Raw genomic sequence first — 26,456 nt, forward strand, 5'->3', positions numbered from 1 at the left:
ATATTGCTGGTCTTTAATTTTTGCCCTTCGCATTGCAACTCTGAGCGTTCGCGCAGAAATCATGAGGTTCTGAGTTCGAACCCCCGCTCAAGCATAAATTAAAAAAAAAATTGCAAGGCAAGGTTTGGGTCGCGTGTTTGCCGGCCCCGGCATAATCTTGTTAAGAAATTACCAAATTTATGCCGTACCCGGCATACTTATGCCTTATGGGCAGACTTGACATAAGTATGCCGGGTCCGGCATAACTTTGGTAATTCCTTCACAAGTTTATGCCGGTGGGGGCATACTATTAATGGACAAACTTTTATGCCGGGCCCGGCATAAACTTGTGAAGGAATTACCAAAGTTATGCCGGACCCGGTATACTTATGCCAAGTCTGCCCATAAGGCATAAGTATGCCGGGTCCGGCATAACTTTGGTAATTCCTTCATAAGTGTATGCCGGTGGGGGCATAGCGAAATTTAAACTCTACCTTGCGATTTTTTTTTAAAATTTTTGACTATGTGGGGGTTCGAACTTGAAACCCATGGGTTTTAACCGAAGGGCAAATTTTAAAGATTTTAAATATGAGGGGCAAAATTTAAAGACCACCGAAAAGAAGGGCAATTCGCAGCCATTTGAGCCAAATCCCTTTAATTCAGTCGAGCCCAATACGAAATTAGACCAGGCCCGTCTCATTTCCCCTTTCATCAGCTTAATACCAAACAAAACCCTAAACTTTGCCTTTTTCATTGAAATGGTTTCACAAACCCTAGCTGCCCTTTCTCTCTCTTGGTCAACAACGCCGAAAATGGCAATCGTCCACGCGTTTTTGCTTTTCAGAGGCCCTGCATGGTCACTTTTGGAAATCATTAAATGCTTGTGCTCTCTCTCCACCGTAGAACCTCCAGGAAAGGTAAAAGCCCTCTTCCTCTCTCTTTTGCTTTTCTAATTCAACAAGGACGAAACCTTAATGGGTTTTGTCGGTTTGTTCTTGATTTTCTATTGGTTTTCAGCGAATCACAATGACTCAAGAGGAAACCCTAAAAACCTTTAGTCCCATATCGTTTGCAAACTAGAAAATTGAGGTTTTGGGGTTCTATATAAACAACCTCATACCCTTCAATTTGAACAAGTCTTTTCGGGGCAAAAAATACATAATTTTTCGATTTAACTAGGGATTTAGCTATAGCTGAAACCTTTACCATGCTGAAGTTTGATCTGTACCATATTGAAGTTTGATCTGAAACCGTTACCATACTGAAGTTAGATTTTTAGTATAAAATTTTACTCTTTTGTGTGTGGCTGAGTGTTCGATACTGTGGAGAAGTCCAAGGATCCTCCCAATTCCATTCTCGATCAAGGCTGCCCCTAAGAAAGGTAATCCTTCATCCTTTCCCAGCTTTAATATTCTATTTGTGTGCTGGCGTGCCTATCTGTGTCGTGTGTATTAGTTTAATTATGTAATTGAATTTAGTTTATATCCTTGCTTAGATTAATCTTGTATACCATGTATTGATTAATTAAATTTGTAGTTAGAATGTTTATTTGCCTAGGGTTGGGTGTGACAAGCCCTAGTAATCTGCTTAGTTATTTAAGTGGCTTAAGCATGATTATGTGGTTGTAGTTGTTTAGTTTAGTGTCCTGTTTGTTAACTGTCACGACCCAACCTACGGGTCTTGCGGGCACCTACCATATTACTAACCTAGTAGGCGAACCCTTACCAATAAACCCAACATTTAAAACTATTACGACAACCATCTTTAAAAATTACAGACTTAAAGTAAAAACTTCGTACAAACTGTTTCAAAACACAATAAATCTGAAAGGAAATTTCCCGGGATCTAGTCTAGACAGGTACAAGAGCTCCTATAGTACAGGAAGACAAAATAAATGACACAGCCTTCGCCGGGAGTGAGATAAGCGAGGATGTAGGAGAATGTCAGGAAAATCCCCACGGCGAAACTTCAAGTAAGACCTGCAACACATCTACACCCAGAAAAGGCGTAGCAAGAGTAGTATCAGTACACCACACGTACTGGTAAGCATCATAGGTCAACTAATATTAGTTCACGCAACACAATATAAAGTCAATAAGATAAACAGATAAGTCAATGAAACTCAAGATTCTAAATAAAGATTGTTACATTCTCATAACTTGCCTTCCCACTCTCGCTGTTCACTTCTTTTATTTCCAAGAATTACGGGCATTCTACTTACTCACAATCGTTACCTCCCTTCCATCCAACCTATTCACCCCTGTCTCCACGCTCATCGTATACTCTAGCTTCTACCCTTTTATGTTCGTAAAGTTCACCTACACCAATTACTTACTACAACACGATGTGCACCTAGGGAAATGGGTCACTATCTGACAATCCGCTACTATACTTATCTTATATTAGTCCTCTCTCTACCCAGATTCTCAATGAGGACATAAAGATGAATATGCAATATCAACGATAGTAGTACACCTATGTATATCATAGAAATATGAGATGTAGTGAAATGCAAAATGCGATGCAAGGGCCCAAACACACTGTACACACATGCTATCTGATGTCATTGCTCAGTAGTCATGACCTGCAGGGGACCCATGGTGTACATGTACCACTTGTTCCGAAATACTCCTCGGACCCGAGCACAAACCTCTGCTCCGGAATAAACCTCGGACACGAGACATATCATACATATATCCACGTATTCAACTCAACGGCCACAAGACCAGGTAACACAATGCCCACACTCGGCCTTGCCTGCCACATGTATTTCCTCATAAAGCCATGCAATGCAACGATGCAATATATATATCAAACCAATCATAAATCCTGCCCTTGATGTCGTAGTGCCAGTCCAACTCAATATAGTTCTTTCAATACAAATCTTTTGTTTCCAAGGAAAACAGCCATGTCAATATTTAAGAAAATCGGGTATAAAGACGGAAATCACCCACTTCTAGGGGTGCATAAATTAAACACGAAGTACCCCTCAGTAATAACAACACTTTCTATTAATAATAACTCATTATTACCCTAGCTATCATTTACACAATATTTTAGTCACATTAACGAGTATGTCCATCCAAACTCCATGTCCGAAGACCTAATCATGCAGTCTCCCGTCAACTCTAAAGGTATGTACGATTCGCTAATCAAAGTCTAACTCAAGTAAACCATAACCTACCTCGTTGACGAACCGCTAATTGAATCTCCATGAATTTCTCATCTTCCTAGCCTTCATCCGAATTCATGAGCGGTAATATTCGTAGGGAATGATGGGAACGAAATTTAGAAAGGTTTCTTTTTCTTGGTGTCAAGGGCTTTTTGTTCATATGGAACCCTAGGAGCAGCGCTTGGGATTCTTCTATTGAAAAAGGAGAGAAAAATACACTAAGTGACCAAAAACGCGTCATTGCCCCGCGTGGACCGCTATAGCGGTCCGCTTCTTTTCCCGAGCCCGCAATTTCTAATTCTTTTCGAAATTGATTTTTCCCACTTTTAACCCTTAAATCACATCATAGAGCTTAGTATTTACGACCCTAGACCTAGATTGGTCACGGGTTCGCGGAATATTAAATAACGACCGGACGGGTCGTTACATTAACTCATCCCTATATTGATTAGTTTAACTTAAATGGCGTAGTTAAGGAACTATGGTATGGTGTGCTTAATCTATACTGGTCAACTTAGTTATTTAAATTATTTTAGCATGATTTTGTAAGTCATGATGTTGGATTGGTACTCTGTTTGTTTAAAACTTTCATGTGCTGATTAGTTTAACTTATGGGACATAGTTAGAAAGTTGTGTTTGATAAACTTCAAGGAAGATTAGCTTTTAATAAAACTGATTAAGCATGATTTTTGTTAAGTTCTTTGTGGAGCCGTGTTTAGCTTAATACTGGATCAGGTGATAACCCCTATTTAGGACATGTTTCACACACTGCAGATGGCTTAACTAATTCAATTGTTCCTTTGTTTGATTTGACCTTCAAATAGTTTAGTGTTGGGTGTTTCACTTAGTGTAGTCAATATGGGATGCTAATAACTTGTATTGAATATGAAACCTTAGTGATTGAGATGAATTAATAATAACCTTGTGCTATAACCTGTTGTCTATGCCAACACTTGTTCTGTAGAAATGCTAATCATGCCTTATAGAATCTTTCTTAGCCTATTAAACCAATGTGAATTTGGTTTTAGTTAAATGATTGAAGTCTAGCTACTAAATTAAAAAGATTATTGATTGAACAAAGGGGGGTAACAATATGGTTTCTCGTTTAGGATGAAGACTTGGACTTGCAATATGATCATGTGTAGTGTGCTCTAACTCCATGTTAAGTTATGGTTGTTTCAGACCTTGAAATTTCGTTTTTTGCACTACACTCACTTGTGTATGTTTGAGTTTCAACTTCATCAAATTAGCTAATTGGTCTAAAAAGAGAATAAGTGAGTGTAAATGTAGTCTTGATGAATGCTGACCTATCCATCCATAGTTGTGATTCTTGAAGTTTTAGTGTTGTGGATCTGTGTAAACCTAAGACAAGTTTTGGAATCCTCTTTATGTCCACAAGCATGATCCCATAATCACTTCCTCTCATCCATAATTTGCTAAACATGAACTGTTTGACCGAGAAAAGGTGTTTGTTTTGTTTGTCTTCTTATGTGTGCTTAGTATAGCTAAGCAAGTGGTCTTTACACCACCTATGGGACTATAAAGCTAATGCAAATTTGTCCTGATCTAGCTATAGGATAATGAAACATAAGACCTAAAACCTAGGAATTTTAAAAATTGTAAAAAGATATGTGTATAACTAAATATTGAAGAAACTGCATTGGGTTTTTATTTCAAGCATGATCCTCCCTGTCCCCTTCTCCCTTGGGATTTGTTGTGTCATTATCTTAGATGATATGGTTAGGAATTCCTCTTGCCATGTCTTATCCCTTCTACATATATTTGGGTTCAACGTTGTGTATGAGACTGCAAGTCAAAAAAGGAATCTGTGAACCATCTTTATTCTAGTAATGTACCTTCAATTGTGCAAACTTGCATCGTGTTTGTCCACCTTTCTGAATTCCTAAGTGACTAACTAAATGAAAAGGGGATGTTTGAACTTAAAGATTAGGAAGGAAATATGGTCTGTTTGCTTTTGTCTTTTTGACGGAGGTGTCACTCTTCATTAAGTAAGCACTGCGTGATGTCCTAGGGCCATGAGCCCAAGAAAGGACTATTGAGTATCCTTACTCAGTCTTATCTTGGTTTGTTCTTGCTGCTGGGGTTCCTCTTTGCTATCACTTAGGATTGTGGGACACTTTATAGATGTTGGAGGCAGTAAACTAAGATGAGACTGAAGATCTGTTATTTGAACCCTATCTATCCTGACTGTGACATAAGGCTTAAGGGCCTCTTTGTGTTGTTTCGTCTGCTAATGACATATCTAAACTAATAAATGTGGCCTCCATTGTTTGGTATGTAAGCCTCAAGCCTTATGATGAATTTGAGGCTAAATAGTGGCTTTATAAGTGTCTAAATGATCTACTGAAAGTGTCTCATGTATGTATGCTAAGATATTCTTTTGAGGCAGTGTTGAGTGTCATAATAAGGCATACTATTTCCCTACTGGATTTCTAAGTATGTCTCGTAAGTTTAAGCTTTAAAAGTGATCTCAAAATTTAACAAATGTGTAGACAGTTCACCTTGGGACATGATTTAATTGTCTGAAAGCTTGTGTTGCTTCTTCTTCAAGTTTGACGATAGTTGAGAAAGCATATTTGTTCTTAACTGGCTTTGTGTATGTTTCAAGCCTAGAATAAGTAATTGGTGCCTTCTTTAGACCGTTTAGTCTGATAAAGGGAATGATTCATATGCTATAACAGAAGTATACTCATTGTATATCATGGCATATTCGGAGTATATGAGACTGACTATGTGTGCTTGATGTATATACTTGTCCGAATTCTTATTCTTCTCTTTCTTGGGTGGGTATGCTGTGGTATACTACCAGAATATATAATGATATATACCTCAAATATGCTTTAGGATACAGAGGGTATATATCGTGTATACCCGTTACATATCAACACATATTGCGCTGCTATATCTGGACTGTTAACTAGACTGTCTCTTCTCCATTTTTGTTCATCTAAATGTTATTGAGCCTATATTGGATCCATGTTGTTCCTGTCTTATATGTCTGAATCTGCTATGATATGTGTTAAATGGGTCTATATTCGATCCATCTAAGGGTATCTTGAAGTTTGCTTCAGTTGTGATTAAATTGATATGTGTTAAATCTTCTTGTTAAATATGTAGTTAAGTATGGATGCCTTCTAATTGCCTTTTTCCTTTCCCCTTTTAACATGAACTCGCGTGGGGTCAATTGGGCCCAAACCTGCATATCGCCGCCTCTGTTGATCCAAAAACCCAACACACCAATAGATCGCACCAGCCACGTCATAAGAAGGCCCAACCATGGGTGAAAATGGTGCAAGTTTAACTGGTGGGCTCAGTAAACCCACTAGTCCGTTTCCCTTTCATGTTATATATATATATATATATATATATATATATATATATATGTTGTATGTAAAACTATTTGTATTCTATTGAAACCCCTTTAGAATCTAGTTGAAATATTTTTAGGCAAAACGATGCTAAGATCGTTAGAAATGGTAGAAGACCTTTTTTTAAATGAGACCTAACCTAACTTTGACACGAAAAAAGAAGAAGATATATACGGTTTACTCTTCAAAGTGAATCCGTAACAAATGCACATTTTTCCTCAAAATGATTTGAAAGCTTTCCAAAGGCAATTTCTTTCAAAATAAGAGTATGTTTTGCTAAGCATGAGTACAAAAAGGTTTATGTTTTTTTGGACATACAAAATCGTAAATTTGTTTGAAACAACAAGAAATGGGCTAAGACAAATGAATACTTTCACTAAATTATGGCTTCTTAAAAACAAACAAAATACGCCAAGTCATTTTCTTGAAATCAATTCACAAGAATTAAATAATTCATACTACTTTGGACCAAATTGAAATAGAACTCTACTCAAAATCACTTCTAGTGTGTTTTGGTCTAGAAAAGTTGTTACATTCCGTGTTTCATGTGTTAGAAAGCGTGCTAGTTAAAAGACATAATAGGGGAAAATGAGATTACCCCCGAGCTTATAGGTTAAGACTCAAAAGTGGAATGACGGTGAGTGAAAATAATATCTTGTGTATGCCAAAAGATGCTACGGACAAGTGTTATATCACATAATCATGATAATGAGTATATGTGTGTTGAAAATGATTATTATTTAAGTGAGTTGAGATCAAGAGATTAATTATGGGGGTATTTGGTTAAAGGTCGAAATAGATGGAGGGTAAAGAAGTAATTTTGGTGTTAATGGATTAATAGAGAAATATTACTTCAATTAGTATGTTTACACGTGGGAGCCTAGGACAAGTGCAGCATATGAATATGCTTATACATGAAGAAGTGGCTATTATTAGTACCCTTTGGATAAGAACCAATTATGGGATAAATAATCAATTATGTGCACAATATGTACAATCACTAAAAGACAAATCCAAGTGATGACTAACGTGGGGAGGAAGCTTATGCGTCTCATGTTTAGCAATTAGGAATTAAATATGTCCAGCCACCTTGATTTTCATTTGTAAAATAGATATTACACCTTGTTTAAGTAAGCAAATAGACCAGCAAATCTTTCTCACGTTGGAGAAGAAAGCAAGCATACGTTTTTGGTCTTTGGGGTTCATTTGAAGAAAGAAAAACATCATTTCCAACAATATTATGGAAGAGCAGGACGTGTCCGGCAGTGTTGTTCCATTTATTCTTATTCAAAGTGTAAAAAAGAGTATGAAGTGGAGACTTGAAGATGATAAGATAAGCTGAAATGCCCTCTAGCACTAGAGCCATTTATGAAGGTGTTGTAATAAGGATCAAGATTGGCTAAGTGTCGGAGAAGTACGTTGGAAGATTAACTTAAGCGGTACAGGTATGTATTACATCCTATTCTTGTTAGTTAAGTTGTTTATGGAGGGATTCCTTAGTTTAAAGTGAAGAAAAACATGATATGAAAGGCATAAACTAGTTTGTTGATGTGGCTGCCTTGAGGGTTGTTTTTGATTGACGTTTTGGAAGGATTTCCACTTGTTTATATTGTTATATGTTGTTATTGTTGTTGTTGAGGATGTTGTGTATGTTGTGGACTGTTTTGGAGTTGGATTGGAGTAAGAATTATAGGAGAAATGCTGCCCGAATTTATGAAAATTGGTTATGAACCTAAAGAAGTATTGTACAAATTCTTTGCAAGATGTTTACGGTTTCCCTTACCTTGATTGTAGATTGGCCAGTGTTGGAAGCATAGGTTGAGTTAAGCGCGTAAGCGACAAAGGTATGTTAAGGCTATTCCCTTTTCTTCTTTTGGCATAATCCTTACAGTACGAACGAACGACAAACATATAAACCCCAAAAGTGGCTCCCACTCTTAGACACATTAGGGAAATTATGACTTGACCCCAAATGCTACCTTATTATAGATTGTTCATATCTATGTTCCCGACAGCTTTACTTATTGAACATTACTGCTTGATAATGACACTTGAAATCTTTATGTCCTTACATCTATTCAAAAGGTTCCATAATGATTCTATGAGTCTTATATGCATTCATATATATATATATATATATATATATATAGTTACTGACACCGAGCCGCGCTATAGTCGGCCGGGTATGACACGTAGATGTGTAATCACTGTTCAGTTGGCTATTCACACCGAGTCCTGATATAGGTTGGGTACGTTACACACCGAGTCCCACTAGGGTCGGGTACGTTATATAGATATGATGGCGATAAAGGCCTATGGATACTTATGCATTGATAAATGGTTTTACATGAAATCATGCATGATTCTTGCTTTCAGGGCTATCTACATTTCTAGTCATTACCTTCGGGGCTACTTACATTGTTATTCTCTGCCTTCGGGTCTATTCATATTACAGGTTGTTTCTCGTACTTTCATTATGACTTATATCTCATTCATTATGATTACTGCTGCCTTACATACTCGGTGCATTGTTCGTACCGACGTCCCTTTGCCTGGGGGCGCTGTGTTTCATGCCACACAACCACATGTTGCTTTGCAGTAAAGTTATACAAGAGCTTCACTATAGGATGTCCCAGGCTATCAGCTGGATTGGTAAACTCCATTCTGTTCGGAGTGATGCCGCGTCGGAGTATTTCCTTGTGAGTTGAGTCATGCATTATGGGTATGTTGGGGCCCTGTCCCAATTTAGGTTTTGATATCATATCTTACATTAGAGACTTTTGCAGACAGAGTCATGTATATATAGTATCTCAGTCTTGTAAGCGGCTATGTAAGCCGATGTATCATTATGCATTACTTTACAAATTTTACTTGATTTGAGAAAGACAAAAAGAATATTTTTGAAAAGCTTTCATTATGTATTTCATTTCATGATTTAAGAGTCGAGCGAGATTATGAGTATAACGAGAACTAGCGGGTTCGCTCGGCTCTAAGTAAGGGTCGGGTGCCCATCATGCCCTATCAGGATTGGGGTGTGACAAAGTCGTATTAGAGCAGTTCTTCCTAGGGGTTGTCTGCAAAGTCGTGTCTAGTAGAGTCCTGTTTATGGTATGTTGTGCACCACATTTATAAACAGGAGGCTACAAGGCATTTAGGATGGTTACTTTTCTTTTATATCTAAGATCGTACGATAAAGCCAAGCCATAGGAAATGAGATTCCTTATACTAACCTTTGATTTCAGGAGAAGATCGGTAGTAACAGAAGAAAGTGAGTGATGATATTGAAAGTTACAGAGGTAAGTGTCACGACCCGACTTGGGGGCCATAACGGGTACCCGGAGCTGACTATCGAGCACCGCTCACTACACTAATCATCATACTCATTCTAAACACTTATAACTCTGAGGCAATACATGGATATACATAAGCCCTCACGGCTACAAAAATGATATACAAATATACAATGATGAATTCATGAGATCATACTACCCACACATACGTATCTACGAGCCTCTACTAGAGTACTAGACATAAGGACGGGACAGGACCTCGTCGTGCCTAAATATGTACACAAAATAATGCATCAAAATAGCACTTCCGGAATAATGGAGTGCTCCTGAAAATATGCTGATCAGCTCCTATGAATCTGGGCCACCTCCCTGTCTACATGTGGGCATGAACACAGCATCCAAAAAGAAAGGACGTCAGTACGAACATTGTACTGAGTATGTAAGGCATAAACAACGATAATATATCAATGAAATAAAGGGACATCAAATGAGGAACAACCTGCCACTGACTGTCATTTGAGAATGAATAATGCATGCTAACTTACTTCTTAAACATCATCGTATCATGTATGCATATATATACATAAGCTGCCCGACCATATAGGTACGGTGTGATCATCATTATCCCGCGTCTAGGCCTCTCGCGTCCGGAGTAAACATCTCATGCCGCCCACTAGTGGTGTCTGCCCATGCTCTCTAGACATGGTGTATATGCCGCCCGCCTTAGCGGTGTTTGCCCGGCCATATAGGCGCGGTGCAATATCATCATCATAGACTTATCATAGAGCATTCGTAAGAACTCAAAGACAGCTATACTCTATCGGGGTAACATAAGGTCGTGAACCCCCGATTCCATTATGGAGTATTCATAAGCATTCTGCCTCACCTTGAAGAAACTAGCATTATAAGGTGAGCGTAACACAACGAACAACATCAGGGAATCATAATGAGGATCATTAGCTTTGTAGAAATCTCATATCATGGTGTCACACCCTAACCTTACTAGGGTGTGATGGGCACCCGACTCCAAATTCAGAGCCGAGCGAACCCGCTGACTCTTATTACATACATAATCTCTTGGACTTCTAACTCAAATAGAATGAAATACATAACAGGAGCTTTCAGACAAATTTCTTTCGTCATTCTCAAGTCAAACAAAATCTATAATCATATGGAATTTATATCATAGCACAGAATGACACATCGGCTGATGGAGCCGCCTACAAAACCGACATCCTACACCCACGACTCTGTCTGCAAAGTCTCTAACTTCAACCAAGACATCATAGCATAATACTCTGACCCGGCAACTCTCCAGGGGCAAATGGAGCTTGCCAACTTCGCTGGAACATCTTCTATAATGGCTTCTACTTATCTGGGTGCACCTGCGCGGCATGAAACGCAGCCCCGAAGAAAGGGGGTCAGTACGAGCAATGTACTGAGTATGTAATAGTAACATAGTAAGAGATGTATTTATGAATAATAACAGAATTGAGATATAGAGCATATCATGGGGTAAAAGAGTAACCTGTACATATGAGTGCCTTTTAGGCGGGTACCATGCGTGCTTAGCTTTCTTTGAAAAACATTTCTTTTTCATATATATGGAAAATAGAACATATCATATTGCCGAAGCGTCGGCTCCGATCCATTTAGCCACATATATCCCGCGTCCGGGACGATATTAACTGATGTGGGATTTGCCTGAACCGATGTGGGATTTGCCTTAAACCAATGTGGGATTCGCCTAAGGCAAGCCTTACACTCACCCCCCTTTGGGACTCAGCGTTCTTGCTGAGGTTTGCCCCACCACTGGGTTTGCCCCACCACCGGCTCCGTTACCAACTGATCAGGTGGCAATGCGTCTATAGCGCCTCACCTTTCCCCTTACCCCATATACATATACGTATATCATGTTTATGTAGCGTATACATATATCATATACATATATCATGTAAGCAGCATGCAGGAGAGCTCAAAGAATGTTATGCCTCTACCGGAGGGACGTAAGGTCGGTAACCTCCGAATATATTATGGAAGACTCGATGGATAAGTATTACCGACACCTGAAGGCTCAGAAACAAGTTTCGGGTCAATCCAACTTAGTATAAGAAAGTTACGAGCGTTTGAAGTACAGAACCTTCCATGAACGTTTCAGAAGCTATTTTTGGAAAATCAAAGCAATAATCATATCAAGTACCTTTCGAATATCGCTATGAATCAAATCAACATAGAACTTTTGGAACCACACACTTGTATCAAGACATAGCAAAATAGTTCTTCGGAAATCAAGAACATTAGCCATCCTAGTGGCTCTAAGAATAGGAATTTCTTTGAAATCATACATATACTTTGTCATGTTGGTTTCACAAAGATCATGCCCAAAAGAAAGAAAGGGTAAGCCTTACATACCTGCTCCACGTCCTATTAGCTACGCTTATTCGTCCAAACTTGCTAGTCTACATTCAAGAGAATTGACATAATCATTAGACTCATCGACATATACTTGTCTTAGTCTTTCAAATGAATTCGTTTATAATCTGCCGAAATTTCGGCAGCATTTCCTCTGTAAATACGCCATCCCCGAGAATCTAACTCGGCCAATTTTATCAACAACAATCCGAGAATTCAACTCGGCCAAATTATCAACAACAATACCAACAATCATATCTCCAACTTCAACAATTATTTCAAAATACATTCTAACATTAACAATTCTTTCTACACAATCCGACGGCATTCCATTTATACTCAATTCAATCACATGAAATCAAGCCAATACCAATGATCTCACATTCAAGTACTTGCCCAAGACCTTACAAGCAAAATTCAAGAATACTTCAAACAATTCACATAATATTCCAAACAACCCAATCGACATATTACTTCACCCGAAGCCTTCCGAATTCAACAAGAACAATGATACACATTTCCTTCTTTCAAATTCAATTACAACAACCCAACTTACAATCTTCCAAACACATGTCTCACTTTCAAATTCATGAATTATATTTACAACCTACACATTAGCAACTCTATTCTTATAATATAAGAGACCATACTAATATCACATTAACTTCTTCCATAATCCACAAACGATTACAACTTCATTTCAAACCATTAAATCTTCATTTAACATCATAGAATCCACAACACAACAACCAAGATACTAAATAAAATCAATTAATCATTTCTACACAATCACCACCTCCATTCGGCCACACCATATACATACATATTTCATGAATTTCATCCATTTCCACATACTACAACATTCACAAATCATCTCTAACACCTGTGAAAGAAGATTGAATACATACCTTTTCCACACATCTCTCCACTCGGCTAGGGCTTATGAATTACACAAATAAAGACTTTGCTTGCTCCAACAACTCGTTCATGTTAATAAGGGGCTTCCAATTGCTTGGAATACTAGGAGAAAATATTTTTTTGGATCACTTTTCCATGGCTTCAAGTTCGGCCAGCCATGGCCGAACACCCCCCTCTTCTTTTTTCAAGTTTTGCTAAGTTATGAATAAAGATGAAAATGTCTAGATTTTTCTCCCTTGTTCATATATATATATATATATATATAGTTCCTTCCAATATCAAGTGGACACATGGCCCTTCTCCCTTTTTCTTGAAATTTCTTAAAATAAAATAAAGATGACCACTTGTCTTGTTATATAAGCTTTGGTCCATCTATATTTATAATTAGTCCCATTTAATAAAAATATGGACATATGCCACACGGCCAACATGGCCCCTTCAAGAACCTTCTTGAATATTTTGTGAAATTCCCATTTTCCCCCTAGCCTTCCACAATATTACCATGAACCACTTTATGAATTTCCCTTTTTTTTTTCCTTAGCCTTTCTCAATATTTTCATACTAATAAACAACTTGTATATCAAAATAATCTTGGAAAATAGTCTTGCCCTTAATTTTTCACAATTATCTTGAATTATCCGAATGTACGAAATGCGGGATATAACACATGGGCTTTAGATTCTTTCGACTTAGACTCATCATCATCATTATCGTACTCGTAACACATCTCTTATCTTTTTCTCATGTGAAGCCCTCTATGAACATAGACTCATATTTTCCAGAATGTAAGAAGGTCATGTGGAATAAAGAAAATCATGTCATAAGAATCATGCCTTAGGAAATAAAGTACTAGCCTTACATACCTTTTCGTTTATCTACTTTATCACTTGAACGTTCCCCTCAAATATTCACGTTTCTACCTTCAAAAGAGTTCGTACTAACGTTAGATAATCGACAACTTAAGCATGCTTGAACTAAAGCTAGAGAAAATTGGACAACATCTCCTTTGTTTATACAACTTCCTCCATATCATATATCAACTCCTAAACGTCAATAACAATATTCATAATATCATACTCAATAATCTTCATCAACCATACATTATTCAATTCTCCTACTTCCATTTTAAGGGCATCAATAACCATGGTCATAATACAACATTACATTCGTCCTCATATAATGTTTCTCCCATGTTCTTAATATCATTTATTACATAATTATAATCACAACACACCAAGAATCATGATTCATATTAATCTATTACTCACAAATGCCACTATTCTCATATTTGTAACCCATCTTCTACCTCCTTTCATAATCCAAGTCTTTCAACCCCTCAATAGTCTAAATAACATGGTAAATCATAAAACTTACCTTGATAGTATGAGAATGGCCTTTGGATGAAAATACTTCATTTGAGAAAAACCCTAGCTTCAATCCAAAGAGATATCTTATCTTGTATGAACCCTAGTGAGCTTCTTACACTTGATTTCCTTGGTTTGATGAAGTTGACCCTTAATTTCTCTTGGATTCTTGTAGATGAAGTGTGGAGAGAGTTCTAGAGGTTTCTTGAGGTGTGAAGAGAAAATGAGAAATGAAATATGAACTTGGGGTCCTCTTTTATAAAACTTAAAAATATGTCCCTAACCGAGTTATACAGACACATATACGGTCCGTATAATTTATATGGGTCGTATGTGTGACCGTACATTCATTCCAGTGGAGACCCCAATTCTGGGCAGGTTATACGGTTATATATACGGGCCGTATATTTTATACGGTTCGTATAATGAACCGTACAATCCACAGTTTTCCGAAGCTTGTCCTCGTCGACTCATTTTGCCTTCAATCCTTATGGAACCTTCTTAACACTTGTTTAACACTTCATCAACAATCTAAGGGGCGTTATAAATCTTCTTTAAGACATCATTAAGTCAACATTAACTCGGTACTTTACAAATCCCTTCCGAAACACAACGTATATCTCGCCTCTCTTGACGAACTTTCTTCCCTTGCCTCAAACGTCTTTGAAATCTCAATTAGAACCATTGTATGCCGCTTCTTACTTATAGAAACATCGTATACTTCTTACCCTATGTTAGTCTATTCACTGTGCAACGACATGAAGTTTTTTCAAGGTGTAACAGTAAGTCACTTCGTTGAGGCTACGTTATCAGAATATGTATTTATATGATAACGGATTGGTTGTCATAGAGGTAAGTTAGTGTAAGTACAACAGAGGAATTTATTAAATGTATATCTTGATGACAAGTTCAGTTATAAGTTTGTGAACTAAACAAATTGAATGAATCAGTACAAAGATAAGCAACGGTATGAAAGATGTATATCGGGTAAGGTAAGAATATTGAGGTATGATTGAAATATAAAGCTGAAGAATGAAAGGGAAAATAAATAGAAAGGTATAACAGGGTAGATCGCTAAAGGATCAGGTACATCTCGAGGTGTGATATATGAGGTAAGTTTCGACATCTTTATACTTCCACTTAAAATTGGGAGCCCTGTGTGGCTGAGATATGTCGTATATATATATTAGCCCTGTGAGGCATTGTTGGTATTTGTTGCGTGCAGGTTTTGGATAGTAAGAAATATAGAGGAAACTCTGCCGAAATTTTCCTAGAATTTAAAGGAGATAAGATATAGGCTTGTAATGTCCTAACGGGAAAAGATGTTGTGTAAAAACTAATGGCAAGACGGGATTAAGTTAGGAGTATCGTTGACAACTACAAGAAATGAGTTAAATATTGTTGAATTGATGGTAACGGTAATTATAAGATCGATACTGATATGGTAAAGAGAAATACTAGAGTAAATTAGGGAGACTGGTAGTACTAAAGCATGACATAGAAGAGAAAGAGTAACTCCAATAGAGTGTGATACTGAAGTATTGATTGGATGGATAAGCACAAGTAAAATACGACAAGTCTATTAGCAAAATAAAGTAACAACATGACTGAGACAGGGGTACGAAATACGAAGGGTTATAACGAATGCGAATACATTAGTAAGACAACTTATGTGGTAAGTGTAATAGGGCTAATCAGAAAGAGTAACAGGTTAAGTATGCTTACTTCATAAGGTTTATTCTATTTTATAAGCAGGCTTGCGAATGAGATCAAGAAGTGGCACTCTATAGAGTTGATTATGATCAGGATATAATGCGAACGTAGCAAGAACTGTAATACAAAGTAAGTAAATTATAGCGAGGAAACGACTAAAGATATGACATGTTCTATATGAATAAAGAGTGAATGCAAGTGTGAAACTAATAAGCGAGCCATGGGGCAGTAGATACGAAAGCTTATAAGACCTTGTTAGGGGAAAGTCCAGCATAGAGGTTTCGCAATGACAGAAATGATAGCAAGCAAAAGGAAAAAGGAAGTCAACTTGGAAAAGAAATCAGAGAAAAGTGATATGGCAAAGTAGTAACAGTTTGTGATTTATATAATCGAGATCACGAGTGATATCTTTGGCTGGAGGTAAAAGACCAAGACTACGGAAAGATGAATAATGAAATAGAATGATTTTTAGGAAAAGGATCAGCATAATAAGGATGAGAGGGGAGGATCAGAATGAACAAAATATGTTTTGGAAGTGAAGAATGGATTGTATAGAAGTAATATATTCTAAAGGACAAAGCGGTACTGAGTTAAGAATAGGGTTCCTTGTGCGAGGAATAAATGATTGATTATAAAACGAGAGGTCATAAGATAAAGTGGGGAGGAAAGAATGTAAAGGAATAAGTAAGGGTATAGAAAGAAAAGGAAATATGCGAAGTACGCGCGCTTAAGAAGTAGTCGTATTATGAGAAAAGGAAGATGCATCTCCTACGAATATTCTAGACCAAGACAGAACGAGTAAAGTATATAAAGGAATAAGTTGGAAAAAATGTGGTCATGAGTTATGAGTTTACCGTACGACGATAAAGCGATAAAGCAAGGCTATCATCAACGACAAATACGATATGATTATGATTGGTTTTGAAATCAATGTTGAGTGCAACACAAGAGTAAAAGAGTATGAGGCATAAGGGGTATTAGTTGAGCATGAGACTTAGATCCTTGAAAACAAAGATGGCGGGTTTAAGGGAAAATGCATTTACGGTTACTATAAGTCGATTACGGGAAAGAGAGGAATAACTTGAGATGGGAAGAAAAGGGAAAGATGACGCTATAAGTGAACTCTGAGTATCGAAGAATGGGATAAGCGACATTACATGGATGGTACGGATAGCTAGACATACTAAGAAGTTGTTAATTGGAGCGGATGTAGACATTGACTCATAACTAACGGTTGAGCTAAGTAAAATACATCCTTGTTTAGATTGCTATGTAGGTTGTATTACTTGATCACATAACTGCAAGATGAGTATGTTAAGACTTCACACATGAATTACTGTAGCTATAAATTATGGGAAATGGCATGAATATGATGCAGTATAATAAGGGAATTGAGGAAAAGGACACATGAATTCAAGATTGGAAGTGGGGTAACGGATTTGAGAATGGTATAAATAAGACCCTTAAAGGGGGGAAGCGAGTAAGGAAAATACAGGTGTCGATATTGAAACGATGAATCCTAAGATGTGACAAATATAGACTCTAAAGAAAAAAAATAAGAGTTATGCAGAAATGAGTCTAATAGCTAGTAAACAAATAGACAAGGATCGAGCGGGTATCTGAGACTGTACTGAAAATCACTTGTGAAGACCTTGAACAACATGACATTGAGAGCAAATAACTCAAGGAATATTGTAAAGGATAGCGCTGCTATACTGGAATAGAGGCAGAGGAATTGACAGTAGAGTCGTTGGTTAATCATATTGCCATTTATAATGACAAATAAAAAGGGACATAACGTTTTCTATAGTAGAATATAAGATGTGATAATCAAGGGACAAATAAAGGAAAGAAAAGAGTATGACGAGATAAGTTACAACAGATAGACAAAAGAGTTTTGGTATGTATGAGATATGTAAAATAGAACGAACCAAATGAAGGGAAGTTTACGTATAAGATTAGATGTTCATACACGAATCACACAAGAACGGTTATGTAACCTGCAAGTATTTACATGTCAAGAATGAAACCATTTGGGTACTTAAAAAGAGGAGTAAGAGGTAGGCAAGAATAGTGTTTTTGTGATACTCCGGGTCAGTTGGGGGAAAATATATGGTAAATTGAGTCGAAATGTTGAGTTGGAATTATCATTAAGGACAAATAGGGCAATTAATTTGAATATGATATAAGTATATGTTATATGTTTCCTACAATAGCCTTGGGGTGTGTTAGATTACGTACGAATTCGATAGGATCATCGAATAAAGGGGGGTTTTACCAGAAGAATATTACGCCTTGAAACTTTCATTTTTGCATCATTGTGGTTATAGCGAATTTCCAGCAGTTTACCAGAGAATTATGAAATTCTTGAAAATTATAAAACCTTTAATGAGTCGACGAAAGACACCTACGACAGGACATCTCAGATTGAATTTATCTAGACTCTATAGATGTGAATAAATACCATTATCATGGTCATATGGAAGAAAGGAAGTGGGAGAGATTTGCAAACCATGTGAGACTTAATACCATTATTGAGCAAGAAAGAGGATCGACGAGTCCGAGTATCAAGGAGGATCATATCAGGAGAGTGACTCACTTATGTCTCTTGAAAGGATATTCTTGAGGAACCAAGGGAGTATTGCAACCGAGAGTCATTACTAAGAATGAAACTCGTTTTCAACTATTCAAAGGGAATGTTATAGATAGTGCATGTCAGAGGATTAAAATGATGACTCCAAGAAGGAGGTACGCTGCGGATCATGCGACCTAAATAAAGAGTGGAAGTAGACCTATAAGAATTAGAAGAGAGAACAAGAGGAACCAATATGTGATGGTAAACCTACCCAAGGGAAAGACAACTCCTATTCTATAGTATCACTGGAAAGATGACTCCAATACAAGAAAATCTCGACCCAAGCTTCAAACGTGGATGGATATAGTAAGTTGCAGTCAATTACGGAGGTAGCTAAATCATAACCACTTTCTTTGGAAATTCAATAATAACTGATGTCAGGTGGAGAATGGTATTAAGTTAAGCAAGGAGAGGCACAACATGATAGAAGAGTAATTGATTCGTCATAAGATCACCATAACCAGTATACTTATACTGTCACGACCCGACCCGATGAGTCATGACGCGAGTGTCTGACCTCTAGAGACCAAACACCCCTGTACTCATATCTGAACTATACTGAATATCAAGGGCCCATAATTGACTTAGACTGATCTCATGAAAAGGATGACATAATGAACTCTGTACATTTACACACATATAACCTAAAGGAACAGTGCAAGCCGACTAGGCCGCCACATATATTGTACACAAAAGAATAGAAGCTGGCAAGGCTACATCATCTGACATACACATACATCTGTCTACAGACCTCTAGTGGAATAGAAAACTGTAGAAAGGACAGGACAGGGCCTCGTCATACCTAAGTGCATATACATATCCAAAAGAATGGCATACCAAAATAGACTGCAACTCCGGATCAAATGGAGCGCACCAACTACTGCTGAGTGAAGGGCCTACCGAGCTGGACCACCTGTCTGTCTACCTGAACCTGCGGGCATGAACGTAGCCCCCCCTCCCCCCGAGCAATAGGGGAGTCAGTACGGATAATGCACTGAGTATGTAAGGCATAAGGGCAACATAAGTATAAACAGGAGAATCATGAACGGAATCTGAAACTCAAAGCTAAACTAGCTATCTGTATAGATTTGTATGAATAAGTATCTGTATAACTGACCGTGCCTCTGTGGGCGCATAATCTGCATACTCTCAATGATAATCATACTCATGTGTATAAATATAGGTCATAGTGCAGAGGAACGTTCAACCCGATCCATATCATATAATAGTGCCGAGGAACGTACGACCCGATCCATATATCATATAATAATGCCGAGGAACGTACGACCCGATCCATATATCATATAATAGTGCACTAGCTAATCAGGTGGTAATGCGTATATAACGCCTATCCATTTTCCCATATCCCATGTACATATAATATACGCGTATATAACACCTTCTGGTCACGGGTCAATATGCATATGAATATATGAATGCAAAGTATGTATGAACTGAGTACATAAAACTCTCGGAGTGACATATGGTCGTACTATCTCTGATGAGCATCTTTTGAGCTAACGTCATCAACATAAGAAATCTAAAGACCCATGAACAGAAGGAACAATCATACGGGGTATAGAAGCATCAAAGACTGACATACTCCTAATGCTTCTAAGAGTAGAGTAATATGGAAGCTCATTTGATCACTTGTTGGCTCATAAATAGGATCATGCCAAAAGAAGAAGGAATAGCCTTAGCATACCTTAACGTCACCTTAATCGTTTAAAGTTCTCCTTCCACGTTCACAAGATCTACATTAAAAAGGATCATACTAAGGTTAAGTCTTAAAGACACTCTTAAGCCCAAACTAGAATAATTCATGAGCTAGAGAAAATTGGGCAGCATTTCCCTTGTTTTACTGACTTCTATCATATTGCAAAACAACTCCTAAACAACTATAATAACATCCACAATATCATAACTAAGTAGTCACATTTCATTAAGTTTCACAATTCATTCTCGCATTCAACTTATACCAACAACTTCACACCAACCCCTTACACAATCGTACACAACACTTTCTTGTCATGGTTATTACCCTTCATAATGAGATTATAATCCTAACATTCTAACAATGATAACCCAAGGTAAGTTACTATTCAAAATATCATGAATTCTACATTTGAACTTCCTCTTCTACTATCTTCCCTCATCCAAGTTATCCAACAACCAAACATTCTTAAAAACATGAAATAGTCATGGAAACTAACCTTTTATATCATAGAAATGAGCTTTGTATCAAGTTACCAACTTGTATGAAAACCCTAGCTTCAATACCAAAGAAACTCTTGAGTTCTACAAACCCTATTGAGCCTTCCAATACTTGGATCCTTTGATTCTTGCTATTTAATCTCTAATATCCCTTGGGTTTGTGGAGAATAAGTTTGAGAGAGGGTTCTAGGGCTTTTAAGACTTGGGGAAATGTTGGAAATGAATTAAATGAACTAGTGTCGTCCATATATAAAATTTTAAAAACTAGCCCGACCCGATCATAGGGACCATTATACGGTCCGTATAACTTATACGGTCCGTATAAATGGAATGTATAATCCCACCATGGAAACCCTTCTCTGTCATGGTTATACGGAGTCGTATAACTCACAATTTTTTCGAAAACTTCTCTCGACGATTCGTTTGACTTCTAATCAATGTGGAACCTTCTAGGCACTTATATAACACTTCATTAACCATCTAAGGAGACCTATAGCTATTCCTCAAAACATTACTAAATAGTTATCAACTCGATAGTTGATAAACCTTCCCAAACGCAACTTATACTTCACTTCCTTCGACGAACTTAATTTATCCGATTCGTAATACTTCAAAAACCTTGTAGTATACACCTTTAAACCACCAAATACCCTCCTTGGGATTATACGGGCTTCATGTCCACCTTAAGCTTGCGTTAGTCTATTCATCGCACAACAACACGAAATGTCCGAGGTGTAACATATAAAAGACTAGTTTAACATTCGAGGACGAATGTTCTAAAGGGGGGAAGAATGTTACATCCCGTGTTTTCATGCGTTAGAAATCCTTCAAGTTTAAAGACATAATAGGGGAAACTGAGATTACCCCCAAGCTTATAGGTGTAAGTCCCGAAATTATTTAGGACTCAAAAGTGGAATGACGGTGAGTGGAAATAATATCTTGTGTGTGCCAAAAGATGCTACGGACAAGTGTTATATCACATAATCATGATAATGAGTATATATGTGTTGAAAATGATTATTATTTAAGTGAGTTGAGATCAAGAGATTAATTATGGGGGTATTTGGTTAAAGGTGGAAATAGATGAAGGGTAAAGAAGTAATTTTGGTGTTAATGGATTAACAGAGAAATATTACTTCAATTAGTATGTTTACACGTGGGAGCCTAGGACAAGTGCAGCATATGAATATGCTTATACATGAAGAAGTGGCTATTGTTAGTACCCTTTGGATAAGAACAAATTATGGGATAAATAATCAATTATGTGCACAATATGTACAATCACTAAAAGACAAATCCAAGTGATGACTAACGTGGGGAGGAAGCTTATGCGTCTCATGTTTAGCAATTAGGAATTAAATATGTCCAGCCACCTTGTTTTTCATTTGTAAAATAGATATTACACCTTGTTTAAGTAAGCAAATAGACCAGCAAGTCTTTTTCACGTTGGAGAAGAAAGCAAGCATACGTTTTTGGTTTTTGGGGTTCATTTGAAGAAAGAAAAACATTATTTCCAACAATATTATGGAAGAGCAGGACGTGTCCGGCAGTGTTGTTCCATTTATTCTTATTCAAAGTGTAAAAAAGAGTATGAAGTGGAGACTTGAAGATGATAAGATAAGCTGAAATGCCCTCTAGCACTAGAGCTATTTATGAAGGTGTTGTAATAAGGATCAAGATTGGCTAAGTGTCGGAGAAGTACGTTGGAAGATTAACTTAAGCGGCACAGGTATGTATTACATCCTATTCTTGTTAGTTAAGTTTTTTATGGAGGGATTCCTTAGTTTAAAGTGAAGAAAAACATGATATGAAAGGCATAAACTAGTTTGTTGATGTGGCTGCCTTGAGGGCTGTTTTTGATTGACGTTTTGGAAGGATTTCCACTTGTTTATATTGTTATATGTTGTTGTTGTTGTTGTTGTTGTTGTTGTTGTTGAGGATGTTGTGTATGTTGTGGACTGTTTTGGAGTTGGGTTGGAGTAAGAATTATAGGGGAAATGCTACCTGAATTTATGAAAATTGGTTGCGAACCTAAAGAAGTATTGTACGAACTCTTTGCAAGATGTTTACGGTTTCCCTTACCTTGATTGTAGATTAGCCAGTGTTGGAAGCATAGGTTGAGTTAAGCGCGTAAGCGACAAAGGTATGTTAAGGCTATTCCCTTTTCTTCTTTTGGCATGATCCTTACAATACGAACGAACGACAAACATATAAACCCCAAAAGTGGCTCCCACTCTTAGACACATTAGGGGAATTATGACTTGACCCCAAATGCTACCTTGTTATATATTGTTCATGTCTATGTTCCCGACAACTTTACTTATTGAACATTACTGCTTGATAACGACACTTGAAATCCTTATGTCCTTACATCTATTCAAAAGGTTCCATAATGATTCTATGAGTCTTATATGCATTCATATATATATATATATATATATATATATATATATATATAGTTACTGACACCGAGCCGCGCTATAGTCGGCCGGGTATGACACGTAGATGTGTAATCACTGTTCAGTTGGCTATTCACACCGAGTCCTGATATAGGTTGGGTACGTTGCACACCGAGTCCCACTAGGGCCAGGTACGTTATACACACCGAGTCCCACTAGGGCTGGGTAAGTTATATAGATATGATGGCGATAAAGGCCTATGGATACTTATGCATTGATAAATGGTTTTACATGAAAGCATGCATGATTCGTACCTTCTGGGCTATTTACATTTCTAGTCATTACCTTCGGGGCTACTTACATTGCTATTCTCTGCCTTCGGGTCTATTCATATTACAGGTTGTTTCTCGTACTTTCGTTTATGACTTATTTCTCATTCTTTATGATTACTGCTGCCTTACATACTCGGTACATTGTTCGTACTGACATCCCTTTGCCTGGGGGCGCTGTGTTTCATGCCACACAGCCCCATATTGCTTTGCAGTAAAGTTATAGGAGGTTGAATATAGGATGTCCCAGGATATCAGCTGGATTGGTAAACTCCATTCTGTTCGGAGCGATGCCGCGTCGGAGTATTTCCTTATGAGTTGAATCATATGCATTATGGGTATGTTGGGGCCCTGTCCCGTTTTAGGTTTTGATATCATATCATACGTTAGAGACTTTTGCAGACAGAGTCGTGTATACAGTATCTCAGTCTTGTAAGCGGCTATGTAAGACGATGTATCATTATGCATTACTTTATAGATTTCATATGATTATAGATTTTACTTGATTTGAGAAAGACGAAAAGAATGTTTTTGAAAAGCTTTCATTATGCATTTCATTTCATGATTTAAGAGTCCGGCGAGATTATGAGTATAACGAGAACCAGCGGGTTCGCTCGGCTCTAAGTAAGGTTCGGGTGCCCATCATGCCCTATCAGGATTGGGGTGTGACAAAAGTGATACGAACTATATACCTCTCTTGAATGAAGTTCAGAACCCAACTTACTTGAGAAAAATCAAACGAATTTCTATAACTCTCTGTCCAAAAACATGTCATGAGTTGACAAGGAAAGGTTTCCTACTAAACTTTTCTTTACTTTATACATATCCCTTAAAGAAATTTTTAAGCAAATATATACCTTTAGCCATAATTTTAAAAGCTGTAGGTCAACCACATTTTGCGGATTCTTTTCGAGGTGCCTAACACCTTCCTCGGGGAATCACCAGAACCTTTATCGGAACTCTGGTACTCAAAAGGTTTTCAAAAAATTAACCTTAACCAAATGGTTTCCTAATTTCCCATAATTAGTTTGGTGGTGACTCTATAAATCCAACATAAAAGCCAAGTTATGAAGTAGCTTTTATGCCCCGTGTAAAAGTGAACCGCAACAAATTTCCCTCGCATTCTATGAACCAATTTATTTCATGTACTTAGAGCTCATTTCCCACCACCACCCCACCACTTTCCCACACTCCATCCCTCTAACCTCACCCCACCACCACTAGCCACCTCTGCCTTCACAACCACACCTAGCCACACAATCCCCCACCACCACTACCACTCTCACCTCCTAACCCCCATTACATAGCATCTCTACCGTCGCTTCTATCAACCACCTCCACCATCACAACCATCACCACCACGATATAGTATCTCCACCATCATTAGCAAAAATAGATATTTCATTTCTTATCAAATAATACTTTTGTTCATCAGTTAGATATATATTTATATTCTAATAGTTAGTTACCTTTTTATTTGGATTATATATTTATTATGTTTAAATAAATACATTATGCACATTTAGATGTTGAAAAACAAACAGTGTTTATCATTTAATGTTCAGATCAAAAGACAACATCTGAATCATTCAGATGTACATTCAAATTCAGATATCTTAATCTTAGCGCAAAACAAATGAGGTCTTAGTCTTTGTAACTCATAAGATAATCATAACATCCTATAAATAGAATCGTTCTCACATTATGTAAAACACACTTGAAATAAGAAAAAATATCTCCCCTCTCTACATGTCTTATTTATATTTCTTGTTCTATATTGCTCATATTTTATAACAAAAAGATTATTTTAAGGTTTCTTTGTTTCTTCTTCACACAAGTTATCTAGTAATAGTTTTTTAGAATCCTTAATTGATGGCTTGGATGAACAGTAAAACAAGTTCTGCTGATCCAAAAATTTCTCAAATAGTTTAACCGAAAATATAATCTTTTATCCAAGAATGAAACTCCCAACAACCCCAAAAACATCCATCACTATCAAGTGGCATAAACCTCCTCAACACTGGTATAAGTTGAACATGGATGGTGCATTCGTCCCTACCTCTCAAACAAGAGGAATAGGGGGAGTATTTCGGGATTATACAGGTGATTGGATAGCAGACTTCTAAGTTACGACTCATGCTAACTCCCAACTTCACGCAAAACTCTAAGCACTCCACGAAGGACTATAAACAGCCTTGGATAGACAACTATTTCCACTAGAAATAGAAACAGACTGTACTGATGTGATTAAAGCAATATATCATGGACATGATTCTTACCATACTCTCTTGCAGATCGGATAATGCTTCAAGGCAGAAATTTGCTGATGCAATATAATTTCAGACAAGGAAATAAGGTGGCTCGCAAGTTAGCTAAGGAAGCTCCCAAGAAGTCCACTATTAAGAATGTAACGTTTGATTAACCCCCCTAATTATGTCTTCCAGCTCCTAGCATATGATAAATCTAGTACTATAGTAGCTAAAAGTTCTGGATGAAAAAAACTGTAATATGTTGGCTGGTATGTGGAAAATTAATGTGTCCTACGTGACACATGTCTGAAATAATATTTTGACTGTTAACTTAATATAACATTATCTTTGATTGTTAAAAACGAAAATGGAAATTTAAGTGGGAGAAATTTG

The 26,456-nt window shown here is 37.3% G+C and overlaps 1 long non-coding RNA gene across 3 annotated transcripts; it reads left to right on the plus strand.

The window, feature by feature from the left end:
• Positions 1-668: 668 nt before the first annotated feature.
• On the plus strand, positions 669-26,456 carry LOC132636119 (uncharacterized). 3 transcript variants are annotated; one of them, XR_009581026.1, is made up of 3 exons: positions 669-7,985; positions 8,335-8,384; positions 26,109-26,456. It is a non-coding gene; the product is annotated as an uncharacterized LOC132636119 (long non-coding RNA). The 3 variants fall into 3 exon arrangements; XR_009581027.1 differs by lacking the exon at positions 26,109-26,456 and adding an exon at positions 24,012-24,408; XR_009581025.1 differs by lacking the exon at positions 26,109-26,456 and adding an exon at positions 8,996-9,461.

The sequence above is a fragment of the Lycium barbarum genome, chromosome 4 (genome assembly GCF_019175385.1).
Source record: "Lycium barbarum isolate Lr01 chromosome 4, ASM1917538v2, whole genome shotgun sequence".
NCBI classification, from domain to species: Eukaryota; Viridiplantae; Streptophyta; class Magnoliopsida; order Solanales; family Solanaceae; genus Lycium; species Lycium barbarum.